Raw genomic sequence first — 24720 nt, 5'->3', positions numbered from 1 at the left:
TCTCATCAGAATGTAACCCTCTTGTAAGCTGAGGGAGATCTGTGTATGGACACATAATGGATGTGGTTTGGATTCTTGAGAACAAAAATTTTTCCATAGCTTTGGGAGGGCTGGTACATCAGTGAGGGTTCTGTACACAAGGAGTGTTCCCTGAAAAATGGAAGAAACGCTGAAAGAGGAGGAAAGAAGTAGAGAGGGAAGTTTTTGACAGTTACCAAAGACTCACTCATTTTCCCTCAGTTTTGCCCAGACCAGTCCTGCCTGGGAGATGGGCATGTCCTGGGCCTAATATGCCAAAATTAGAAAGTCTGTATATTGCTGTAATATGTAGGTGTAATCTTTCTAAATTGTTTTGCTTTGCAGTCAGCTGAAATCTGGATGTGTATATGTTTAAATTCTCAAATATAATGCCTTGTTACTATGGCTTTTGTTTTCATTTTCCTGCACATTTGAAGATACCAAGATTTTCTTTGTTTTTTGAGTATATTTGTTTATTTGGACCTAAATCTAAGCTAGAATAATACAATATGTGCTTATCTCTTTAAATTAGGGGAAAGAATCTAAAGCTTTAATGTTTATTTTATCTGTTGATGAAAATATCTGGACACTTGTGTGGACTCTTCTTTTTTTTTAAAATAACAATTCTATCAAGAGTTTCTTTTCCTAAAAACTGCATCTGTGCTAGAACCATCATGTATCTATTTGACTTAAAGGCCACTTGGGATAGTTATGTTCATTATCCTGATTGCTAGTGGTTTCAAGGGTATATACCTATGTCATGACTTATTGAATTATACATTTTAAATATATGTATTTATTGCATATCAATGAAACTTAAAAAACAACCTATGTTGTAAGGTATGTTTTTCAAGATAAAAATCTCTACTGTAAGATTATATTTTTAAAGTTGGTCATTTATTTTTTATTTCTTTTAAAATTTTATCTACTGTTTGTTTACTTCTATCCCATACCCAAGACACATATAGTTTAAGAAAGACAAATGGAACCACGGAGACTCATGTGCCAGCTGAAATTTAGATATAGGACCTTAGAGAGCTTTTTACTCTATGTAATGCTCACTGGAGTATCTTTAAGTCATTTGCACAAATTTGAATTTGGAGAATTGGAGTTGTGTATTTTTCAAGGAATTCTCCTTTCCTTATAGTTTAACAAGATGATGACTCATCCTTGGTGTGGAGTAAAGAGCATGATTTTAGTAAGACTTTTTTTTTTTTTGAGAGGTTAAGTGGCTTAATACTTCTTCTTAAATATTGTTCCTTTTATAAAATTGCATTTTTGTAAGTCAAATTTTGGCATGTTGGACCATAGACTCTGAATAGATTTGTTTAGGGAATAACCAAGTCTACTGTATTCTTCTTGCCCTCCTGGTCTTGATCACAGCTTAGGACCCTGATGCTGGGAAAGATTGAAGGCAGGAGGAGAAGGGGATGACAGAGGATAAGATGGTTGCATGGCATCACTGACTCGATGGACACGAGTTTGAGCAAGCTCCAGGAGTTGGCAATGGACAGAGAAGCCTGGTGTGCTGCAGTCCATGGGGTTGAGTCAGACACGACTGAGTGACTAAACTGAGTCATATAGATCTGTTAAAGTCGTGGTCTAATTTTAATTTAGTTTTCCTTCTCTCACTCAATGTATGTTTCTAGAGAAGTTTCTTTGTTGTTGGAATTAATATGTTAACTTTAAAACAGCAACTTTTTTATGGATAAAAAACATTCTAGAAAAAAATTCAGAATTGTTTTTCTGGGCTTGGGACTGTCAGGGTATTAATGAGTTGTGACTTTCAAGCCCAGGCTCTTTCTACCATATAAGAGGGCCGCATTACAATCACCCTTCCCCAGGCCACAATCCAGGGTGGGGCCCTGGTTTCAGTATTTTTGAAAATCCTTAACTTACTCCAGTGTACAGCCACGCTGTGTTCTGCAGCGCTGTTTCCCACACCATATTCCCCCACACCCAAACTTTCTATTGTAAAACTTTTAAGCCATGTATAAATCTTGAAAGAGTAATTCAATAAAAGACCCATATTTCCTCCACCCAGATTCAGTAATTCTTAATCTTTTGCTATATTAGTTTTATGACTGTTTGTCTCCCTTTCTTTATGTGTATACTTTTTTGTACCAGGTGAAATTAAATTTTAGACATCCTGACTCTTTTACCATTAAATATTTCAGTATGCATCTCCTGAGAATAAGGACATTTTTCCTACTTAACCACAGTACCATTATCACACCTAGGAAAATTAATAATAACTCAGAATGCTCTTCATGGAGAAGGCAATGGCACACCACTCTAGTACTCTTACCTGGAAAATCCCATGGATGGAGGAGCCTGGTGGGCTGCCGTCTGTGGGGTCGCACAGTGTCAGACACGACTGAGCGACTTCGCTTTCACTTTTCACTTTCATGCATTGGAGAAGGGAATGGCAACCCACTCCAGTGTTCTTGCCTGGAGAATCCCAGGGACGGGGGAGCCTGGTGGGCTGCCATCTATGGGGTCGCACAGAGTCGGACACAACTGAAGCGATTGAGCTGCAGCAGTAGCAGAATGCTTTTCAAGAGCTCAATTTCATTTATTAAATGTGTATAAATTCACATTCTACTAAAAATTAAATGCAAATGGAGTGAGAAGTTCTGCAGAATATGAAAATCTGAGAATTTTTGCCAAAGATATGTGCAAGTAAGGTCACTACTTCAAACATTTCCATAAAGTAAATGCCTTTTTAATGTATGTTTGCGGTAAGATCCTTTTTTGGATCTAACATCATTTGATCTTATCATGAGAAAAAACATTTATGAAAGTTCAGCCACAGTGTGGTTTAGTGGAAGAAGCCCCATTTTGGGCCAGAATGACCTTGGCTCATTCTCGCTCTGCCTCTTACTGCAGGTGACCTTGGAGAAGTTAAATTCATGTATCAGTTAGGATGCTTTCAGAAACTACTCCCAAGCTTGCTAGAATCATCAGGAAATTCACTGTTTTACAACAAATCCACAGGCAAGGCAGGCTCCAGGGTTGGTCAGTTCTGAGCTCCGGTTCTTAGCTACGCTCAGCTCCCAGCTGGACTCCTTGCTGGCTCCTGCTTCTGTTTTGGCTCCTTCCTCAGGCTGGTTCAGAGCCGTATGTTCTGGTATTCAGAAGAAGTCAGAAACCTCCACAGGTGTGGACGGTAAGCAGGGCTGGCTGAGGTTCTCTCAGGGAGGGGAAGGGAGGAATGGATGTTAGGTATACCGCTAACGGTATTCATTACTCCTCTCTAAGTCTCCGTTTTCCTTGCTTTTGACTAGAAACAGTGATATCTACCTCTGTGATTATTCCTTGATATATAATAGGTAAAGCAGTAAACACATAACTGATTTTAATAAATGGTGATTCCTATTTTTTTCTTCTTTCCATTTTATGGCAAATCCTGTCTGCCTTTGACCCTGCTACACTACATTCTAGTAAGTATATACTAAGTGACTCTCTTTCAACTGGTTTTTTACCTGTCCTCTTACCTCAGTATCTAGGGTGTAGCATTTTATATGAATTTTTCACATTGGTCAGGAATCCTCCATTAATCTATCTTGGCCCTTCTTATTTTTTTCTTATATATTTCAGTTTATATTATTTCAAAGCCAGGGAAGGGAAACTGTCAACAGTGTATGTATATTCATCAAAATACAGATCTGATGGGAACAAAAATCTCTTTAATTTCACTATTCATAAAAGCAGCAGAGTTGAAATAGATTTTTTCCCCCTTTTATTCAAAGAAATGCACCATGTCCTGTGGAAAAATCAGCAAAAGTGCTGTACTTGAAATATAGTATCTTATTAGTTGAGGATGGACCAGGTCTTTGATGTTTTGGGGATGTCAGACTTATCATGGTAGTTTAGCTGCTCTGGTTTCTCTAGACCTTATTTTCTAAATACAATTGTGTCTGATTTACATGTCAGTCTTTTCTGGATTGTTTGGTCTTGAACCCTCTCTTACCTACCATGAGAAAACATCTAAACACATCTAAAGATGTGTTTTCCAGTATGTGTGCATGCTGGAAGGTCTTTGTTCAGGCATGCCCTTCTCAAAATATGTAGAGAAGGATTGTCACATTTTTTTCCCCTATGGAATTTCTAAAGCACTCCTGAATGAATCACCTATGAAGTCTGCATCACAACCCAATTACCTGGGAAGATCTTCACTTTTTTTTTTCCTAAATTTTCTTCCTAATTGATGGGATCATTCTCAAAGAAGAGCTACTGGATTCTTCTTGACCCCTCAAGAGACTAATTGCTGCCAACCTCCATGGCAAGAATAGAAGAAGGGTGCAAGTCCAGTGTCTCTTTTGACTTGAAAGATGCCAAGTTTTGGCCTGTCCCTAAATTTTCAGTTAACAGTTTTTTCACTTTGTCTTTAAGTTTTAGATTTAGTGTTGATGAGATGTCTTATTGCTGTAGTAAGCTCTGTGAATACTGAAACCTCTCAGATTTTGAATCATTCCATCCATAATTCAAAGCTTCTGCTGGCATGAATTGTTTCAGCCAGAGGGATGCTTTTTAAAAAAACTTAAGTGTGTTTTGATGTTTCTTACACATCTCAAGTGAAAGTTCTATAAACTGTAAATTATGAAGCAGTACATTGAATGTGGAACTCTGAAATACATTTTATTTTATTAAAGAAACCAAGAAGGGACATTGTGGCAATAATTTTAGTTAAAAGTGCAAGATTTTGGGGGCAGGGGAGTTAGAGCTTGGTATTGCAACTCCTCAAAATGCTATTGGTTACTTTTAAAAAGGGTGACATAAGACTTTAACTTGTGAAGCCTGGTTTTGTTTGGCCAATTTTTAATTTTAGTACCTTGCAGAAAAGTTTAGTGGGCAAGATTCCCTTTGCTGTGTAACAAATGTTTTTACTGTTTAGCTAAGGTTTGCTCCCGATGGCTCAGAGGCTGAAAGGAAAAGTGAAATGGCTGTTGTTTCCCATCTGACACCAGATTTTGTTTTTATTTCCACTACCCAGTGTTAAAAAAAGAAATGAAAAGAAAGCAAAGATCAAGATCCAAAAGCTCAAACTAAAGTTTAATTTCCTAACTAGAATAAGGCTGGTTTTGCCATGATGTGAAAAGTCATGGGTAGGAAACATTTGTTAATAGCTAAACAGTTGGCCATGCTGATTGCTAAGATGAGTAGTTGGATGGGCATGTATTCCTGTCTACAGATACTGAATCAGGCAGGTAAAAACCAATCAAGGGTAAGCAGTTGGAGCCAACTCAATTGCTTTTTCTCCTTCCCACAGGTAAATGTTTCAACTATGCTTCTTGTCCCTACTCTTTAGTCTCCCTGAGAGGTTGAAACGAAAGTCCGGGTGACAAGTGGGTTGGAGAGCAGTGCATTATCTGTCTTACTACTCAAGACTTACATACTCTAATGATTAGAATAATTGCTAGAGCTTTGTCTTTTTTTCTTTCTTGATTCTATCATTTCTGCATTGCCTTGGAGCTTCTCATGCTGCTGCTGCTGCTGGTGCTAAGTCGCTTCGTCCGACTCTGTGCGACCCCAGAGACACAGTGCATGGGCGGGGTCTAAAGTTAAGTGGAGTAGATTCTGAGGTCAAACTTCTTTGTCCCAGCTCATTTATTGTTTTCACTTTCCATAAGAAGTTCTTATTTTAGCTGAAAAATGGCAGTATGACCAACGAAAAATTGTTGACCAGCTAAGAAAAGTGTATTTATAATAGTTTTGAAAAAATTATTTGGAAAAGAGATTATACTTAGAGAATGATTTTTATTATTATTTCTGAAAGACCCACATACCACGGAGAAATTTTCCAGCCATGAATATATTATTGTATTAACCATTTGTGCCATTCAGTTTGTGCATTTTTAACTATACACTATATATTTGAACATGAAGCATTTGGGGACACTTCCTGGTCAACTTTGAGTTTTGAGAAATAATTCTTTTTAAATTTGCAGCTGGACAAAACCAAAGGATAGTTTGAGGGTATTATTGGAATTGTATCATGGTTAAAATTTTTTATTTATAGGAAATTTGTCTGTAATAGCCATGAATTTAGCTTTATTCTGGAGATGCAGCCCATCTTTCCTAACTTAGTGTGAAAACCTCGTGGTTCAGGGACTGTCTTGTCTTCTCAGCACTGTTGTCATGTTCTCCTGCAACCCGTGTCACCTGTTGTGGCCAGTATAGTGACTGCTGAGTGGTTAGCATACTAGGTCAGGGGGTTGTTTTTTGCAGTACTTATGCAATAAGAACAACATGATGAAAACGGAAACATTTTCTATTAGGGCTAATACATGATCACCAATAGACACATAGAGGCATTTGAACACTTCCCCTCCTCCCCCAGTTTTGCTCTTACCTGCTTGCTGGTTGGGGAGATGGCCATAGAATCCATGTTGAGAGAGGGTGGTGGAGGAGAGGTGCTTGGTGCTGCAGCTTTTTGTTCATCTGTGTAGTAGTCTACTGATCATTTCATATGATCTTTGGCAACTGTTCTGGTGACAAGTTTCACTTCTTTTGAAGGAACTGTGATTTTTATTTTTGAATAATTATATGAGTAAGAAAATGGGTTTTTTCAAAACAGATTTCCTATTTCCTAAAATAAAGTAGAAGCCTTTTCTTTTGTTCTTCTGCTTCATCTTCTATTAGCCATTTGTACACTTATAAACATTATGGTGTGAGAATTTCTCTTTTGAATTCCTTCAAGTTGCTTTTTGGTTCAAGTTATTGACATCCTACCTGACAGTGTCCCTGCTTCTTGTTTTAGGAATACAAAAGGAGATGTACTTTAGATTATTTGTACTTTAACTTGTGAATACTAGATGTAGGTATTAGTGCAAACTCAGTATGCCATTATGTGATGAGGAAAAAAAAAAAGACATGTTTATGACTAGGAAAACATTCTTGGTGAAAGAAAAGTTCTGTCCTGCTCAGTTACTGAAATGAAACTGAGTTTTCTTTTATTATGTGTCTTGAAGTTGCAGTGATTCAGTAGTCATCTACAAGCATTAGAGTAGTAAGTTCTTGGGACTCTTTATACTCCCAAGGAGGCAGTTTGTGAAGCAAATGCATAATGCGTAAATGTATTGTGGCTTTTCTAACTACATGCTATAAGAGCAGATAATGTTTAGACTAGTGGGGAACAGCAGTTAAGCTGCAAGGTGTCAAGTGGAAACTTAGTCCCTTAGCCAATTCAGTTATCAGAGGCTTCCCTGTTGGTTCAAACGGTAAACAATCCACCTGCAGTGCAGGAGTATCTGGGTGGGGAAGATCCCCTGCAGAAGGAAATGGCAACCCACCCCAGTATTCTTGCCTGGGAAATCCCACGGACAAAGGGGCTTAGTTGGCTGTAGTCCATGGGGTCTCGAGAGTCAGATATGGCTTTGCGACTAGCCATCACCACCACTCCTCATATGCCCTTATTTTCTCAGTATGTATTTGTAATTGTTTAAAGTGATCCTATCAATTTGAAAACCAGAAAGAGTAATGGAAACAAAGCCCAAAGAGTTGATTCTAGAGTTTTATAGAAGTCTCATAGGGGGAACATATTAAGTGTGAGGATAATCATCAATTTGATTTTTCTTACTCATCCTCTTCCTTATCACCTGGACTGACAAGTTGACTTCTTCACTTTATGTAAAGTTTTATTTCTTCTAAATTAAAAATAAACCTTCATGAACTTTGAACTATAACAGGATGTGCGATGGGTGCTTTAATCACTGCTCTGTTCAGTCAGTAAAATTCCTGTACTTTTAAAACATTCCTGACTGTCAGACTGTCAGTGTTACTGCATGCTGCCATTTTGTTACCATTGTTTTGCCTCATTGTTGACTCATGTGATCAGGTGTCCTTCATCACATAAAGGAATGAAGCTGGCAACAGCCATTTTATAATGGTGTGTATAAATGTATAATGTATAATCTACTCCATATCTTTCTACAAGATTTTCTCGCATCTTTTTTATCATTCATGTTTAGGAGGCACTCAGGATGGCCCTTCAGGTTTCTTGATGTGTTTAAGAATGGGTGGCCACTGTTACTTGCTGGAACCAGCCCTGGAAAAGTTGAACTGGTGCCATATATTTCTTGCTACTGTTATGTCTGACTACAAAATGAAGGAAGTGCTAATAACACTTCCTACTTGTTTAGCACGTTTTCCTCCCCAGCTTTCCAAGGAGTTGACCAATATCAGGCAGGATTCCCAGCCTGTGTTTCTGTTATTTTCTAATTCCTGTAACATAATACTGCATAAGGCCTCCACTCATTATCTTTTTTCCTATGTTCTCCTAAAGTTTGGAAAGTAGTATTTGCTAATATCATCCCCACTTCTCAGATGCTAAGAATAAGGAATATTTTGGCTAAGTATTTGACCTGGGATTATACTGTAATCAGCCGCAGTGCCAAAAACAGAGCTTGGGATTCTTCCTCGACTTCATTTTATTACTGAGCAATAGTTTTTCTCCTTCTCAGATGTACATTCTTACAACAGAACCAAAGAAAATACATTTCCAGGTTCCAAAAATATTTCCCACATCTCTTCTTCAGTGTTCGTTCCAATGTTAGGATTTATACTAGATTTATTGTCTGAAGTAAAGTTTCAGCGCCAGTTATAAACATGATCCATTCCCATATTATTCCTGATTTGACTGCTATCCCAGAAGGAACTGGATAGTTGAAGAAAGAGTGTAATGAATGCATCCCCTATTTTCTTTTTGCCCTTCTAAATTTGATTTAATATAAGGTTGCTTTCTGCCAGGAAATTTCATGAATGGGCATATGTTAATAAGCCAGATTTTTTTTTCTACTATAGTAATAAACTAAACAAAATATCTCCCTGAAGTGGATTTAGTTAAAGTGTGTTAATACTTAAGCAAGTACTTCCTGAACTTACAGGAGGAAGCAACTCCAACCACTCTGAAAATGAAGTTGTTCCTATAAAACTTAAGTTACCGCAGTCTGAATATATTTTATGCTTTGAAGTATATCTTCCATAATTCTTTTTGTTGGTGAATGTTTGTAGAACTTGAGGGGGAGTCTGTCAAAACTAGAAGAATTGACTGTTCTTGCTTTAAAAATGCTTTTTTAAAAAAATCTAACTGAAGATAAAGTTCCTGAGAGTGGCAGGTTTTTTTTTTTCCCTTTCAGAGTAACAAAAGTGAAAGTTGCATTTTGATCAGTTTTGCTCGGCCTCTTTAGTGACAACTCCAGGCGCAGAGCGTGTGCTGGTGCACACACAAAGCGGGCTCCTTGTTTGGGTGCCCCGCACGTGAACCACTGCATGTCCACACAAGCCGCGCATAAAGAGTCCATTCTTGCTCACACGCAGCCAAAGGAGGCTGGCCGCTGCCGTCTTCTGCTCAGTGGAAATTGGCAGGCTTTCTTCTCCTGTAAACAACAGCCTGACGTCACCCCATGCAGCAGTGACAGTGAACCCACTTTAGAGATTCTCAGTTGGCAGATCTGCTGAAGGCCTGTCACTGGCTTTGATCTTCATTCACACCTGAATCAGTGCAGTGCAGAGAGATTCGTTTATGTCAGGAATACTAGCATAGCCCTTTAAAAGTTTGCAAAGTACATGACCTTGAATTTTCACATATAATGCTAATGAAAAACCTGTGTGATTGGCAGGAGAATTGTAGTTATTTCGATTTTAGAAATAAGCTAACTCAGGTCCAGAGAATTCAAAAGTTAGTCAGGGGTAGAATGACTGAAATGTAGGCCTTCTAAACACTGTTTTGTCTCTCTTTTTACTATATTAAATCACTTCTTTAATAATTGTTAATTGTTCTGTTCTGTTACTTCCTCTCCCATCCAAAATGTGTGGGAAGATAATTTATGAGTTTTTTTTTTTTTTTTTCCCCAGTCAAGACATCTGTGCATTAAAATCAGATACAGTCTTGTTGCATTTGGGAACTCCCAGACATTACATTAACCCACTCCCTTGCCTCAGACAGAGCCTTTCGAAAAATCTAGCATAAGTCTACACTCACCAGCCTAATTGGGAAGATTTATTAACAAGGTGATCCTGTTCTTCATTTGGCCTCTGAAAGCTACATAAAATCATAATTCTTCTGTGTTGTTAACAGGAAGAGACAAAGCTGACATGAAGTGGCTGTTCTATTAGTTAGAAATCAGGATTTTATTGGGAAGGAGGAGAGAGTTGAGCTGCTGGTTAAAATATAATGTGCTTGTTATATAAATAGTTGTCTTTCTCATGTGCCCACTTCTAGTTTATTTTCAGACAGTTACAAAAAGTGAAAAAGAACAATGACCCTTCCTGATTTATAGTTGCATATGTGGTTTGGGAACACTTGAGGCTGTAGATAACTCTTGGTTTTCTCTTTTTGACTCCGAGTAGGTTTTTCAATGTGACATTGAAGAGTAGGCAGAAGGGTGTTTAGATGTGAGTGGACTATCCACGGTAAATTAGTGGGACCTTAACTTCTCTACTGAATGCCCCAACTTGAGCCAGCTCCCCTCATTTTGACGTGTGTGTTTAGGGAATGAAAATTAATGTTGATTTTAGCTTACCCCTGACAGAAAATGCATTTAAATCCTATGTATTAAAAAAGAAAATATAATTAAAAAAAAAAACTGCTTTCTAAAACTGCATTTTGGTACATAGTGGGCACTCAAAAAGGAATTTTAAATGAAACTGTGGTAATCAGAAATTAACTGTATTAGCAACCTCAATAAGTCTAGCATCTATATATAGTAGTTGACTAAACTATATCCAAGAAAAAAAGTGCATTTGGGGTGAAAGAAATATATTTTATTGCATAACTTAAAATGAACCAAAGAGCTGTTTGTTTTGCTTTTTATTTCACTGAATAGAAAAAGTCGTTTTGCCTTTAAAAGACGGTACTGCTAGTTTTAAAAATTATAGCAGTTTGAAGGAATAGAGGGGTAGTACATCAGATCTACTTTAACACAAGTCACTACCTTCTTAGCATCTTTTGCTTCCTTCTATCTGTGACAGTGAATAAGGAGCAAAGTAACAGCTGCCAGTCAGAACCCCTCATTTCTGTTGGGGAGTGAAGTCTCAAAGTCTGGGGGTGCTGGGGGAGTGGAATGGCCAGGGCAGTGAGTGGCTCCCGCAGTGAGGGCAGTGCCAACCAGTGCGGGGCAGGCACCAGTGTGGGACTTCCCCAGTGCTGCCCATGGGGGATGCCCGTGCCCACTGGTTACAGGAAAGGCCGCAGGGGGTCTGCCAAACCCAGCTTTAAGTTAAAGAACTGATGCCTAAGTGTCCCAGGCTATCACTTAACAGCATGGAGTTTCTCATCTCTGCAAGCGGCTGCTTGTAATTGTGAACGCACAGGAGCAAGGGCAGAGGACAGACGTTAGGTAATGAAGTCAGGGGAGAGCCAAGCTGGCCCTAGATCTTAACTCTTAAGTGATCATCTTGTTATGTGTCCCACAGTGCATAAAACATGAGCAGAAAACAAGGTGGAATTTGAATTTTAGCCCTCCATAAGAGCACCAGGTTTTTATTTCAGCATTTCAGAGTTGGAAAATACCATTTTGGCAGATTTGGTACAAATGATTATGCCACCTGAATTTGTATGGTGTGTTGCGGTTTGTAATCACTCTCAGGAGCATTATTTTATTTTATTTAGCACCCGCAGCCTTGACCACCTCATGAGGAACTGCCCTTTCTCTTTATAAATGAGAAAACAGAATTCTGAGAGGTTTGACTGGTCAAAGGGCACCTAGCTAGTAGGCAGTACTAGAGTTCAACTGAAATCTCTGGCCTTTGACTCCAGTGTTCCCTTTGTGGAGCTAGGAAGGAGCACCTCGATAGCGCCCAGCTTTGTGGTCTTCCCACCTCTCGCTCTCGCATCTGCACAGAAAACCACAGGCAGCAAATCAAGCTTAGTGACCAGTTCCTGTTGCTCACAGTAAAAGTATATCATCAAAGGGCAGCTTCTTGATTGACTTTGAAGTTAATAATCCAATAAAGAAAGGGGACCCTCGTTATTTCTTACTCAGAATTAGAAGAGCTGTGTGGAGTGAACCGTAGGGACCATTTGGTTTTAATACACATTGTTTTACCCAGAGTAAAGCCCTGTATAAGGAAAGTGAAACTCCAGTTAATTGCAGAGAACTAGAGCCCATTTCCCAAGCCTCAGACCAGGTTGCATTTTCTCTTAAAAAGGACACCTCTTTCAACAGAGACCACAGTTCTCATCCCAGATATTTGAGTTGAGCTTCCAGCAAAAGCATTTATCCTGTGCAAAACCTTGTGCTGGAACCAGCTTTGTGAGAGTTTAGGATCTTTGCGGGAGACTTAATCTGGGTGAGACGCCCGCATGTTAAGTGTTTAGTCATTTAAGAGACTGAGAAGGTCACAGATAGATTCATGGATAACTCAGATTTGGCCTCAGTCTTCTGGAAACATATGAAGAATCCCTTTCTTACATGACCTCTTTGTAAGAAAAATGACAACTGTGGCCACTTTGGAGTGTTTCAGAGTAAGGTTGCCCATCTCTAAGAAGCTGAAGTCTGAAGATTAGAAGTAAATCAAATCGTGATTGTTAGCACTGGATTTCTCTGTTGGCATTGTCCCTAGAAGTTTTGACTGAGAAAATCGTATATTGTGCCTTGTTGTAAAAGCTCTGCTAATACCTTTGAATTCCTTGGCATACATTTTCAAAGAACCAGTGGTGAGTGAGTCCAGCTGAGAGCCTGAAGAGCCCTTTTGAACCCCCTGGTGATTTGGGCAGTCTCCAAGTCAGGCTGAATTGATAGGGGATGCAGAATTGATCAGAATAATTACAGGCTCCATTATGTAAAACTTTGCCAACAAACACGCTCGCGGAATGCCTTTATAGGACCTAACTTGCACCAGAATTAAACTTGTCTTTCTTACTAGTTACTTCCAAAGCCAAACAAACTACGTTGTGTAACTGGATCAGTTGGTGCAGTATTCTGCATGAAATGTCCAAGTGTACACAAAGGCAGCTGGGTTATAAAGGGCAAGTTAGCGTCCAGTATAGGAGGAAGCTATCTTATATTCTTAGAGAAAGAGAAAATTCTCTTTCATATAAAAGTGGCATTCTATAAAAGTGGCATTCAAGTTCCCAGTGTCTTGGCTCAGATCATGCTCACCCCTGTCAGCTTCAGGTTTGGCTCTTCAGCCAACCTCCCTTTACTCTCATGTTTCACCTCTAAGTCCTTGACTTGCACTCAGCTGTGCTTGCTTAAAATCAGGTGCCCCTGCCCTCACTTGGTTCTTAGGGCCTAAGAACTGGATGGAATGATTTGGGTTTAGCTTTTAAAAAGATAAACAGATATCCCATTGACTACAGTCTGAGTAGTACCTTTCTGCTGTAATGTGTTTCACTGCTTCAAATCAGGCCAAAGACAGAGGTAAAAAACTATAAATGGTATGTATGTAAACTTTGCGAAGAGGCTACAAGGGTTCTACCTTCATTTACTACATTTACTCAGAAGCGTCCCTCATTTCATTTAGTATTAAAGCCCAAAATTGAATTTCAATAACCATCTTTGTATATTTGTAGCTTTCTGTGAGTTGTGTCAATTTTTTCTCTTAGGTGATAAATGGTGGTGGTGATAAAGGGAAGTTCCATAAATTTTTAGGCAAGACCCCAACTCATTATTCATTTTGTTAATTATTCATCATTTAAATTTTCGTTCATCGTGTTAGTCCCCAAAACTTTAGGAGAAAAACAGGCGTTGCCTTTTCTGTTTGTTTGACGAAAAGTGTTAGAAACCTGTCAAACTAACTTGGAAAATGGAGACTTCCTGAGACTTCCTGATTTGCCCTTTCGCCTGGGCCACCAGACTGTGGGAGCACCAGTACCCCAGTCAGCTTGAATATGGCCAGGACTCTCTCCATCTTTCATCTCTGCCTGTTTTCTGCATGTTTGTCTCATTCCTTCTCATAGCTAGAGACATGGCCACTGATAGTTTATCTTATAGCTTATGTCACAGAAAAGTTCTCTGGATGCAAGGTTAGGAAAAAAATCGAGCTCAGATCTGTTTGTGTCTCGTGTTCATCCCTGAGTCACTTGGCAGAATCAGGGAAGTAGGGGTCATATAGAAACATGGCGGCACATAATGTTTGCCCATATTACTAAAAATGGATAGTTATTTCCCAGGATAAGAGATGATGGTTGGGAAGAAAATTCCCTAGCATATATGCTCACTACAATATGTCAGACCACTGGCTTTTAAATATTTTGGCAGAAAACCATAGTGAAAAAAAATACACTTTACATTGAAGCACACATATACTCACACGTTTAATTGGGGGGAAATGTTGTGAAACCTTATTTACCCTCACTATGTACAAGGCATTCTGATACTTTCTGTTACATTCTATTGTAGTTCATTTTTAACAAATATTGATCATAATCTACCTAATTGATTTCATGACTCATTCATGGTTAAGATCTGTAGTTTGGAAAATACTGTGCTAGATGTTTAAAAATAGCGGTCCTTGGGCAAGGATATTTGTTCAGTCTTGTTGAAGAAATAACTTACATTCTGTAAAGATGCTGGGTCTCATAGGGTGACAGATATGTGATGTAAATGCCTTATCCAGATTCGTGGTGGATGATATGATGGTAGTTTTCCTACTGAGGAGAATTCTGGAGCCACTTCCTAGGCCTTTGTAAAATAAGCAAGGTGAGTGCCATGTGCTGTCAGCTGCACTCCGCTGTTTTGGACTTACCTTTTGCTGAGAGATACTGAAATCCTATGGACCTAGAAAATTTCCCGAAGTACTTTCAGTTCTTTCTTAAAACATCAACACTGCTTTCTTAAAAACTTTGTTGTGACAGTCTGAGAGGCATCTTTATTGATCATGGTAATACTGTAAAAGAATGGATGAAATCTTACTTATCCAGAAGTCAGTTCAGAAACTAAGGCCTCTTATTTTTCTTATTTTCTACTGAAACATTTGATTCCCTAGCCTTTGATCTTTTAAGCTGAATTGAGAAATTCAGATGGAAACTTAACAGCAGTAGAGAAGAAGTCACTCCTTAACGAGACATTTGAAAATGCCGAGAAGAGTGGTGTAGAGTTCCTTCCTGCAGAAGCCCATGGAGATCCTATGTAACAGCTGATTAGCATGTGGTGCTGTGAATCTCACTGTGAGGTGCGCACCCATACAACATTTAGAAGAATATATTGGAGAATATAAAATTAGACGTACAGAGCGGTTTCATAAACAAGATACAAAAAATGCTGACCATCAAGGAAAAGACTGATAAATTTGACAACCGTTGATGAACTTTTATTCACTAAAAAGACTAGGAAAAGTAGATTAGGAAAAATATTTAGAACACACATAATAGACAAAGGACTCATACTCAAAATATATAAAGAACTGTTGATGGGACTGTAAACTGGTATAACCATGTTAGGAAAAAATTTGGCATTATGTAGTAAAGCTGAAGATAAGATACAATGTGATCCAGCAGTTTTGCTCCTACTAGATTTATAACCTAGAGCAATAGTTCCTCAAACCTTCTAATCTCACTTTACACTTTTGAAAATTATTGAGGACCTCAAAAAACTTTTGTTTATGTGGATTATGTCTGATGATATCTACCATATTAGTAAATAAAAATTTTAAATATTGTTTATTCATTGAAAAAATCATTATGTATTAACATGACATTGTTTATGAAAAATAACTAAATTTATCCAAAGCAAAAAAGATTAGGCATTCTGATAGTTTCTATTACATTCTATTGTAGTTCATATAATGCAAAAAAAAATTAGTGGGAATACCTATGGCTGATCCATGTTGATGTATGGCAGAAACTAACATGATATTGTAATTATCCTTCAATTAAAAATAAATTAAAAAATAATTATCGGGAAGACTGGCATTGTTTTAGTTGTGTAGACCGATTTAATGGCTAGCTTAATAGAAGAGAGCTAGAGTCTCCTATTTGCTTTTGCATTTATCTGTTGTGGTGTGTTGTCTTGGTTGAAGTAGACAAAGACTATATAGCCTCACACAGTAATGTAACTGGAAAAAAGAGGAATATTTTAATAATCTTTTCAAACAATTGTGGATACTATTTGTAAAATCTGAAATCATATCAATAACCGTTTAGTTTACTTAAAATCTGTTAGTACCTTGCATATTTATTGAGTAGATCTTTCACTCATGCCTAATTTTGTAATGTCATACATTGATTATTTGGAAAATACTGTTTCACTGAGCTATGCAGATCTTTTCATTGTTGACACATTTCATTATACAATATTAAAATGTCACATTCTTTAACTTTATTACTGATCTCATCAGAAAAGTATTGAGATGCTATCAAGCATACTGTGGCAGATAAACAGTTTTCCAAAATTCTCATTTTCACTTGAAAGCCCAAATTTTATCACTGGCACCAAAACTCAGTTTTTCTTGAAGCGATAGGCTTCCTTGTCTGCTAGGTATTCAAGTCTGAATAACCACAGTTTGTCTGACTGTCATTCCTTCGGTAAGAATGGTGTCCCATGAAACAAGTGGCTACTGTTAGCTCAAAGGCAAACAATTGCCCAAGCCCTCTCTCCAGGCAACCTTCGTACCTTGGTATGTGGCAGGAGTGCTTTATGTGTACTCTCCCATTTTGTCACGTGGAACTTTAAAAAGGCATGTACTTAAGGGCTGAGATTTAATTGAATTAGTATTTTTCTCTGCTGTAGTGGGTGGAGGTCAGGAAAATAATGACTGCTAGTACAGTTTGGTGCTACTGTGTTTGTTCATGTCCTCCTGAATCCATCCAAGCTTTTCACTGTTTTTCCAATAGTAAAAAATGCAAATAATATCTTAGAATTATTATGAAAATAATTTGATTTTGTGGACGCTCTGAAAGGGTCTGGAGATCCCCAGGGATACTAGAACGTCCTTCCCCATCCAGGAGTTGGACCACACTTGAGAACTGTGCCCAAGAGAAAGCACGGCTCTTGTGTACCAGGACCGTTACACATCTGGGATACATGAGTGTGAGTGGAGGTCAGGTGGGGGCGTATGATCAAGAGGGGTATACGGTAAGGAAGATGCTTTCAGGATGTTGACAATGTTCTGTTTCTTGGCCTGAGTGAGAATGTTTGTTCTATGGTATGTCAATCTGTCCATTTTTATTTATATACTTTTCTGTATGTCTTTTACTTACAAGTCTGATTCTCTGACTTTTTTTAGCATCCTTAGTTAGTGATACAAGGGTGTTGAGAAGGGGAAACCACCCTCCAGTGCTCCCCTCTTTGTATTGTGTATGGGATGTATTTCTTCAGTTTTTTATGCATTTTGGGCTGTGGTTCCTTTGGTGATATTACAGCCGAGGTCAAGTACCTCTGGTGTGTTTCCCTCATCATAGTTTCTGACATGGCTAAGGCAGTGAAAATTATGAGGAGAGAGCTTTTCTCTTTTTTAATTGAAAACTTTATGTAGTTCTTAGTTATTTGAAACTTAGGAACCTTACTATAGAAGATACTCCCACATTCTTCTTTTCTGGGAGGGAAACAAAGTGAGAAGTAACTCATTAAGGACACAAGTAGAAAATAAAACCACTCCTTCTTTTGCTGTTATTAAATCATGAAACAATGGTGACCATACACGAAATAGGAAGTCATGATAAGATTTTGACATTTCTGGATAATCTTACTTATGGTCATGCTTTGGGAACATTTTCACTATAGTTGTCTAATTTTATCTCCACAACACTGATTTAAGCACAATAGATACTAATACTCCCATTTCATAAGTAAGAAAACTGAGGCACCGAAAAGATCAATGAATTAATTCAGTAGCAAAGTCAGAACTACACTGTACTCTAGATTTCATGACTCCTAAGGAATTCAAGATAGTCATCAAAACTTGGACATTTTTGTCTTGGCCTTGTTGGTCCTCCTGCTGTAAACAAAGCCATTCCACTTTTGGCCAGGAAAATCAAGTCAGTGTTCTGATGTACATCAGTAAGTACCATGTACCTATCATGCTTCCTTATGCTCTGATACTTGGAGTGAGAACATTTAGAAAACTGCAAAGACTTAACTGAAATTTCAGTTTTGCTTGTTAAGAGACTGAATCCACTGAGGTGTGCGTTCTACGCTACTAATCTTGACGTTCAACCTGAACCCGTGTGCCATAAGTGAGAGGAGTGTTTATGCTCCTTTTATTAGCTCTCAGGGTAGGTAACTGGAGGGTGGAGGATCTGGAGTGCAGATGAAACCAATTCACTTTGAGATGTACCTGATGTCCCAACAGTACCGTCTTTTTGTTCCTTGGCTGAGGTTTACACACATGGGATTTATGTGTGCAAGAATGTATTTGCACTAACAGAAAAGAATGATCTCAGTTTGGGGCGTTAGGCAAAGATGATCTGGACTCTGGAGGATGTGGAAACTGGCCCATAGAACTGGCTTTGTCTTAAATGGACGAGTGGCAACACTTGTTGGACAAGTGGATCTATATCAGTCCATCTCAGACCTGTCTTTGGGTTTTACCTAGGAATGCAAAGGCACAGAAAAAAGCTGGAAAAAAAATTTTTTTTTGAAAACTACCCTTCCCCCTACTTGAAATTGAATGTCGTTTATTGGGGGAAATTGTTTAAAATAAGATGTTTCTGTTGCAACCTGCTCATAACTGCTGACTCCTCCCAAATTATTTCTAAAAATCTGGCAGTAGAAAGGACTTCTCTGAAAAACCATCTACAGCACTCACTTCCCTGAATCGCATTCTCCCTTTGTCAGGCAGTCTATCTAATGTCCCAGATAAAATGAACTCTTTGGGAGAATCTGAGTGCATTTCCACTTATGAGCACAGAGAAATAGTTTATTTAGAGATAGGAAGGATTTTGTCATATGCCAGTCCTTGTAGCAGCAGAGAGCTCCTATCCAAAAATTAAAGAAGGTGGGGATGGTGTGGGGGCACCTCTCCTGGATTTGCCTGGATTAGGCCTAGACTCAGAAGTCTGAGAAGGGACAGTGGTTTATGTTCTTTCCAGTTAATATAAATATGAAGAGTGAGAAGAAAGGCCATTGTTAATTCTGCCTTAGAAATCAGATTAATTAGGCAGAACCACACATGGGAGAACTCTTACAAAGTTTCCTCCACTATAAAGAAACTAGAATATTGATACAAATGGTAAAGACAATAAAAAGACAATAGAATAATATTATTATAAGAAGTTTTTATTTTAAGAAAGACACATAATAACCATTAAACTGCCATTTTTACTTTTGACATCTGCCTTGTTTCATGTGTGTTTTAATATAGATATAAATAATATCTATACAATGATGTCAGGAATATATATGTATTTGAAATATAACAATAATTTTCTTGTATTTCTATAGCATTTTTATGATTGAAATTTAGTGTTATAAATATTCTATGTTGATAAATCATATTTTACCAAAAAGTTATCTAATGCTGGATTATTAGATTGTTTCTTGTTTTGAGCCGGTAAAGAACCTGCCTGTCAATGCAGGAGATGCAAGAGACACAGATTTGATCTCTGGGTTCAAAAGATCCCCTGAGAAGGAAATGGCAACCCCCTCCAGTATTCTTTCCTGGAAAATTCCACAGGCAGAGGAGCCTGGTGGGCTATAGTCCATGGAGTGGCAAAGTCAGACACGACTGGGCAACTAGTGCATGCGCACACACACACACACACACATACACACACACACGCACTGTGTTGTGTGTCTTCTATACATGTGCCTTTTTGCTCTTATTCAACTATATCTCTAGAATACAGTTGTAAGAGTAGATTTATTTACTCAAAGGGTATAATATCTTTATGGTGCTAGTCTCAGTTCTTTTTTGAAAATGAGTACTTTCTATAACTGCTTAACACGCTAATGATAATAAACCTAGAAATATAAAACTTCATTACCACAATTTTGATTTCAGGTTTTTCATCTCAAATTGATAAAAACTATTATTCCCTTAAATTTCAGAAATACAGTTCCATCTGTAATATAAGTTAAAAATAAATTCCATTTGTGAATGTATAATTATCTAAATAAGCTCTATCCTTTATTATCTAAAATAAATCTCGCATATTATCTTCTCTTTTTTTCAGTATTTCCAGGAGGTTTATATCACTAGTTTTTTAAAACTATAAAGCCCTATAAAATCCGAATTTTTCTTTTTTTTCATAATAATGCTAGATGATTTCAATCATATGAATATATACCTAGTATGTACCAGAATTTGCTTTTTAAAAATTGATGTTTGTGCATGAATGCATGTTTCTTTTGTTAATTTTTAAAAGGAAAAACCTAATTTTAATTTGCGTTATTAGATATCAGTGTGGAATATTAAAATAATGTTTTTCTGCAAGCTGCAAGTCATCTTGTGTTCAGGTGGGTCTTTTTCCGAGGACTTGTTTTCTGTGTGTCTGATATATAGCTGTGTTAAGACTAAAGTAAGCTTTGTGGCTTAGAATAGTCTCCTTGCCAGTCGGTTGCTGCCACACTTTTCTTTCCCCTTCAGTCCATCCTATTCATTACTCCCAGATTAATTTTCCCAAAACACTACTTACTGAAAAACCTCACTGGAAACCTTAATTGACTCCCTGTTTCTAGCTGAATTGAGTATAAACTTTTCACCTTGGCATTTAAGATCCATTACAAAACATGCCTTTGCAGACTTATGAGAACTACCAGCCAGAAGATGAGCATGCTACTGTGGTCCCCAATCCCAGATTTGCCTCATCATAAACTTCTAGATGTGGGAATTTCCAAAATATCTCTTTTTTCAAAGTCCCCCAGGTAAAGCACCACTGGGCAGGGGGATGCCCTCTGCCATTGGCAAAGGGGAGAAACAGATTTACATCCTGTCTTTGCCACTTAGCAGCCCAGTGATTTCTAGCATGGGTGCAGACCACTACACCTAGACTTTCTTCTCTTTTCTTAAAATGGAGTCAAATAGCATTTTGTGAGAATAATCTCAATTATGCATACCAAGGTTGGTGGAGGGTAAGTACTAAACAAATGCTGGCTGCTACTGTTTATAGTGGCAGGTGTTCAGTCACCCAGTTGTGTCTGACTCTGTGACTCCATGGACTGCAGCATGCCAGGCTTCCCTGTCCTTCCTTCACCATCTCCTGGACCTTGCTCAAACTCATGTTTGTTGAGTCAGTGATGCTGTCCAACCATCTCGTCCTTTGTCGTCCCCTTCTCCTCCTGCCTTCAGTCTTTCCCAGCATCAGGGTCTTTTCTAATGAGTTGGTTCTTTGCATCAGGTGACCACAGTATTGGAGCTTCAGTTTCAGCATCAGTCCTTCTAATGAGTATTCAGGATTGATTTCCTTTAGGATTGACTGGTTTGATCTCTTTGCAGTCCAAGAGACTCTCAAGAGTCTTCTCCAACACCACAGATCAAAAGCATCAATTCTTTGTCATTCAGCTTTTTTTATGGTCCAACTCTCACATCCATACATGACTACTGGAAAAACCATAGCTTTCACTATATGGACCTTTGTCAGCAAAGTAATATCTGTGCTTTTTAATACGCTGTCTGGGTTTGTCATAGCTTTTCTTCCGAGGAGCAAGTGCCTTTTAATTTCATGGCTGCAGTCACCATCTGCAGTGATTTTAGAACCCAAGAAAATAAAGTCTGTCACTGTTTCCATTGTTTCCCCATCTATTTGCCATTACGTGATGGGACCAGGTGCCATGACCTTCATTTTTTGAATGTTGACTTTTAAGCCAGCTTTTTCACTCTCCTGTTTCACCTTCATCAAGAAGCTCTTTAGTTCCTCTTCACTTTCTGCTGTAAGTGTGGTATAATCTGAATATCTGAGGTTGTTGATATTTTTCATAAGAAATATCTTGATATTTCTTAAGATATTTCTCCAAGTAATCTTGATTCCAGCTTGTGATTCACCCAGCCTGGCATTTCACATGATGTACTCTGCATATAAGTTAAATAAGCAAGGTGACAATACACAGCCTTGATGTACTCCTTTCCCATAGTGGCAGTAGTAGTAATAAAAATCAGAAGCTTTATAATCAGGCAGATGTGGACTGAACTCACAACTCTGTTCCTCCTCTCTTTATCTTATCCAGATTGCATTATTCTCTGACCCTCAGACTCCTCATCTACAAACAGGGCTAATAATGCCTCCCTTATTTAATATGAGAAATAAAAAAAATAGGCTTCCCTGTTGGCTCAGTTGGTAAAGAATCTGCCTGCAATGCAGGAGACCTGGGTTGGATCCCTGGTCAGAAAGATCCCCTGGAGAAGGGACTGGCAACGCATTCTAGAATTCAATATCACATTGACACATAGAGGCACAAAATGATAGCAACTGTTTTTATTGTATGTCAGTTGGTGTCCTGGGGAGCTTCCCATGTGGCACAATAGTAAAGAATCTGCCTGCCAGTGCAGGAGACACAAGAGATGTTGGTTGGATCCCTGGGTCGGGAAGATTCTCTGGGGTAGGAAATGGCAACGCACTGTAGTCTTCTTGCCTGGAAAATTCCACAGACAGAGGAGCCTGGCAACTACAGTTCATGTGGTCACATAGAGTTGGACATGACTGAGTGACTGAGCACACACAATTACTGTCCTAATAAGCTCTTTGTGTTTTAACTACTCTTGTTATGAACCTTGTGAGGTGATACGACTATCATCATTATTTTACAGATGAAGAAAGTAAGATGCAGAGAAGTTAAATAACTTGCTTAAGGTCACACAAGCTATGGATTTGGACTCACTCCTCTGACTGCAGAGCCCATATCACCCACCAGGCAGTGTTCCTTCTCATTATTGCATTGCATTTTTATTGACTTTATTTCTCCCCATTTTCCTCCTCTGTGCTGTATCTATCTATCCCTTGTGCTTAATCACTCAGTCATATCCAACTCTTTGCAACCCCATGGACTGTAGCCCACCTGGCTCCTCTGTCCATGGGGATTCTCAGAGCAAGAATACTGGAGGACTGCCATGCCCTTCTCCAGAGAGCTTCCCAATCCAGGGATCGAATCCAGGTCTCCTGCATTGCAGGCAGATTCCTTACCATCTGAACCACCAAGGAAGCCCGTCTATCCCTTTGGAAGGTGAGTAATTTTTCTTTATATCCCCTATAGCACCTGGTAAGTACCTCATCTGTAGAAGATAACTTTACAAGCATGTGTTCAGTTGAGCACAATAAGCATACCCATTTATCACATCTGGTCACAGGTGAACTACTCTTGGTTTTAGGCAACTGTCTTCTGGCAGTCTATCTTCCAGCCACAAATCAGGACTCTAATTTGCCCAGTTAGCTGCTTTCCCAGCCTCTTGCCTCTGAGCTTTAAAAATTGCTGTTCTGAGGAGGGGAAGAGGTATCATGGGTCATGGAACTTGGCAGGGACTCTCTGGAAAGAACCAGATACCTGGAAGCAGCTTAGCTGGAGTGCTGGGAGGTAAGAGGCCAGGCTCGGAAACAGGTGTCTCAGGGGCAGGCTGGTTCATATGCCACCCAGGTCTCCCCTCCCCGGTGACTGTGATTGCGCCAGGAAGAAGCTTCCTCCTGCAGTTAATCTTACTCCTCATCCATTGCTGACAGATGTTGCATTCATGTCTTCAAAGTATGACCCTGTTTTGACTTGCTGTTTTATTTACTTATTTTCTGATTCTTTAAACAAATGTTTTATTTATGTATTTATTTTTGACTGTGCTTGATCTTGGTTGCTGCGCGTGGGCTTTCTCTAGTTGCAGTGCACTGGCGTCGCTTACTGCAGAGCACGGGCTCTAGGTGCATGGACTCAGTAGTTGCAACGCATGGGCAGTTGCCTCATGGTATGTGGGATTTTTCCAGACCAGGGATCGAACAGTTGTCCCCTGCATTGGCAGGTGGATTCTTAACCACTGGACCACCAGGGAAGCCAGTGAGTCACTGTTTTCAAGGGTCCATTTCTGAGTTGATCATCTTCTCTGACCTCTTTCCCATTCTGTGGCATAATGAGAGTGTCAGTTATGTTCTTTTTTCATGCTGCTACACTTACTTCTATGGATTTCACACTTACCCCTTAAAGACCCTTTTATTTTAGTTTTTCTCCAAAGGAGAGGTTTAGGTGTACATCTTCCTTTATTTTATTACTTTTATTTTGATTGGAGAGTTCATCAAAATTGCTATTTCTTGAGTAATCTGAAATTATGTATTACAGTTGTGATTATTTTTCTTTGATACTAATGTTTTATCAGGATATTTGATTTCTGTTTTTCATAATACCTACTCTTGAATTTTTATTATTACAAAATCAATAAATATTCATTGTAGGAAACTTAAAAATTCAGGAAAGTGTAAGTTAAAATGTACAAACAGTGTTGCATTCTGGTATTGAGTGATATTTATTTTTAACAATTTGACACATGTTCTTCATGAAATTAGCATTTGACTATACATACTATATCTTAATTTTCTTTTATTGTATGACTAAGAAGTATGGTACTTTGACTTGTTTAGGAAAATAATGGCAATGAAAGACAGGGAGATGGTGTACATGGCCAATAATCAGCATTAGGCATTTTTTGCTAATGCATTTCTTGGGACCTAGGCAGCCTTTTGTCCAAGCTCCATTTGGAAGTCTGTCTCCATAGTAAGAGCGACTAAAAGAAAATGAGCTTGACGGGGCATTTTGAGGTGGTTCCCTCTGTGAATTGCCAGCACTGGCCTTTACCCTGCTGTTTGAGTCTTGTTACTGTAAACAAAGCTGGCTTTGGACTGTGCACTAC

At 38.6% G+C, this 24720-nt stretch overlaps 1 protein-coding gene across 5 annotated transcripts in view; it reads left to right on the top strand.

Annotated features, from left to right (window-relative positions):
- SERTAD2 (SERTA domain containing 2) overlaps window positions 1-24720 on the top strand; it is a 116212-nt gene that overhangs the window by 8915 nt on the left and 82577 nt on the right. The window contains exon 2 of one of the 5 annotated variants that reach the window (XR_011569306.1): window positions 22856-24720. This exon is cut by the window's right edge and continues 54155 nt beyond it. The exons of 3 other annotated variants lie outside the window; for them this stretch is intronic. The gene's annotated coding sequence lies outside the window, so the exon portion shown is untranslated. Of the gene's footprint in view, window positions 1-1401 lie in introns of all 5 variants that reach the window. One more of the 5 variants, XR_011569305.1, reaches the window with a different exon arrangement.

Source organism: Bos indicus, chromosome 11 (genome assembly GCF_029378745.1).
Source record: "Bos indicus isolate NIAB-ARS_2022 breed Sahiwal x Tharparkar chromosome 11, NIAB-ARS_B.indTharparkar_mat_pri_1.0, whole genome shotgun sequence".
Classification (NCBI taxonomy): domain Eukaryota; kingdom Metazoa; phylum Chordata; class Mammalia; order Artiodactyla; family Bovidae; genus Bos; species Bos indicus.
The sequence above is the reverse complement of the archived record's forward strand: the minus strand, read 5'-3'. Positions and strand labels throughout refer to the sequence as shown.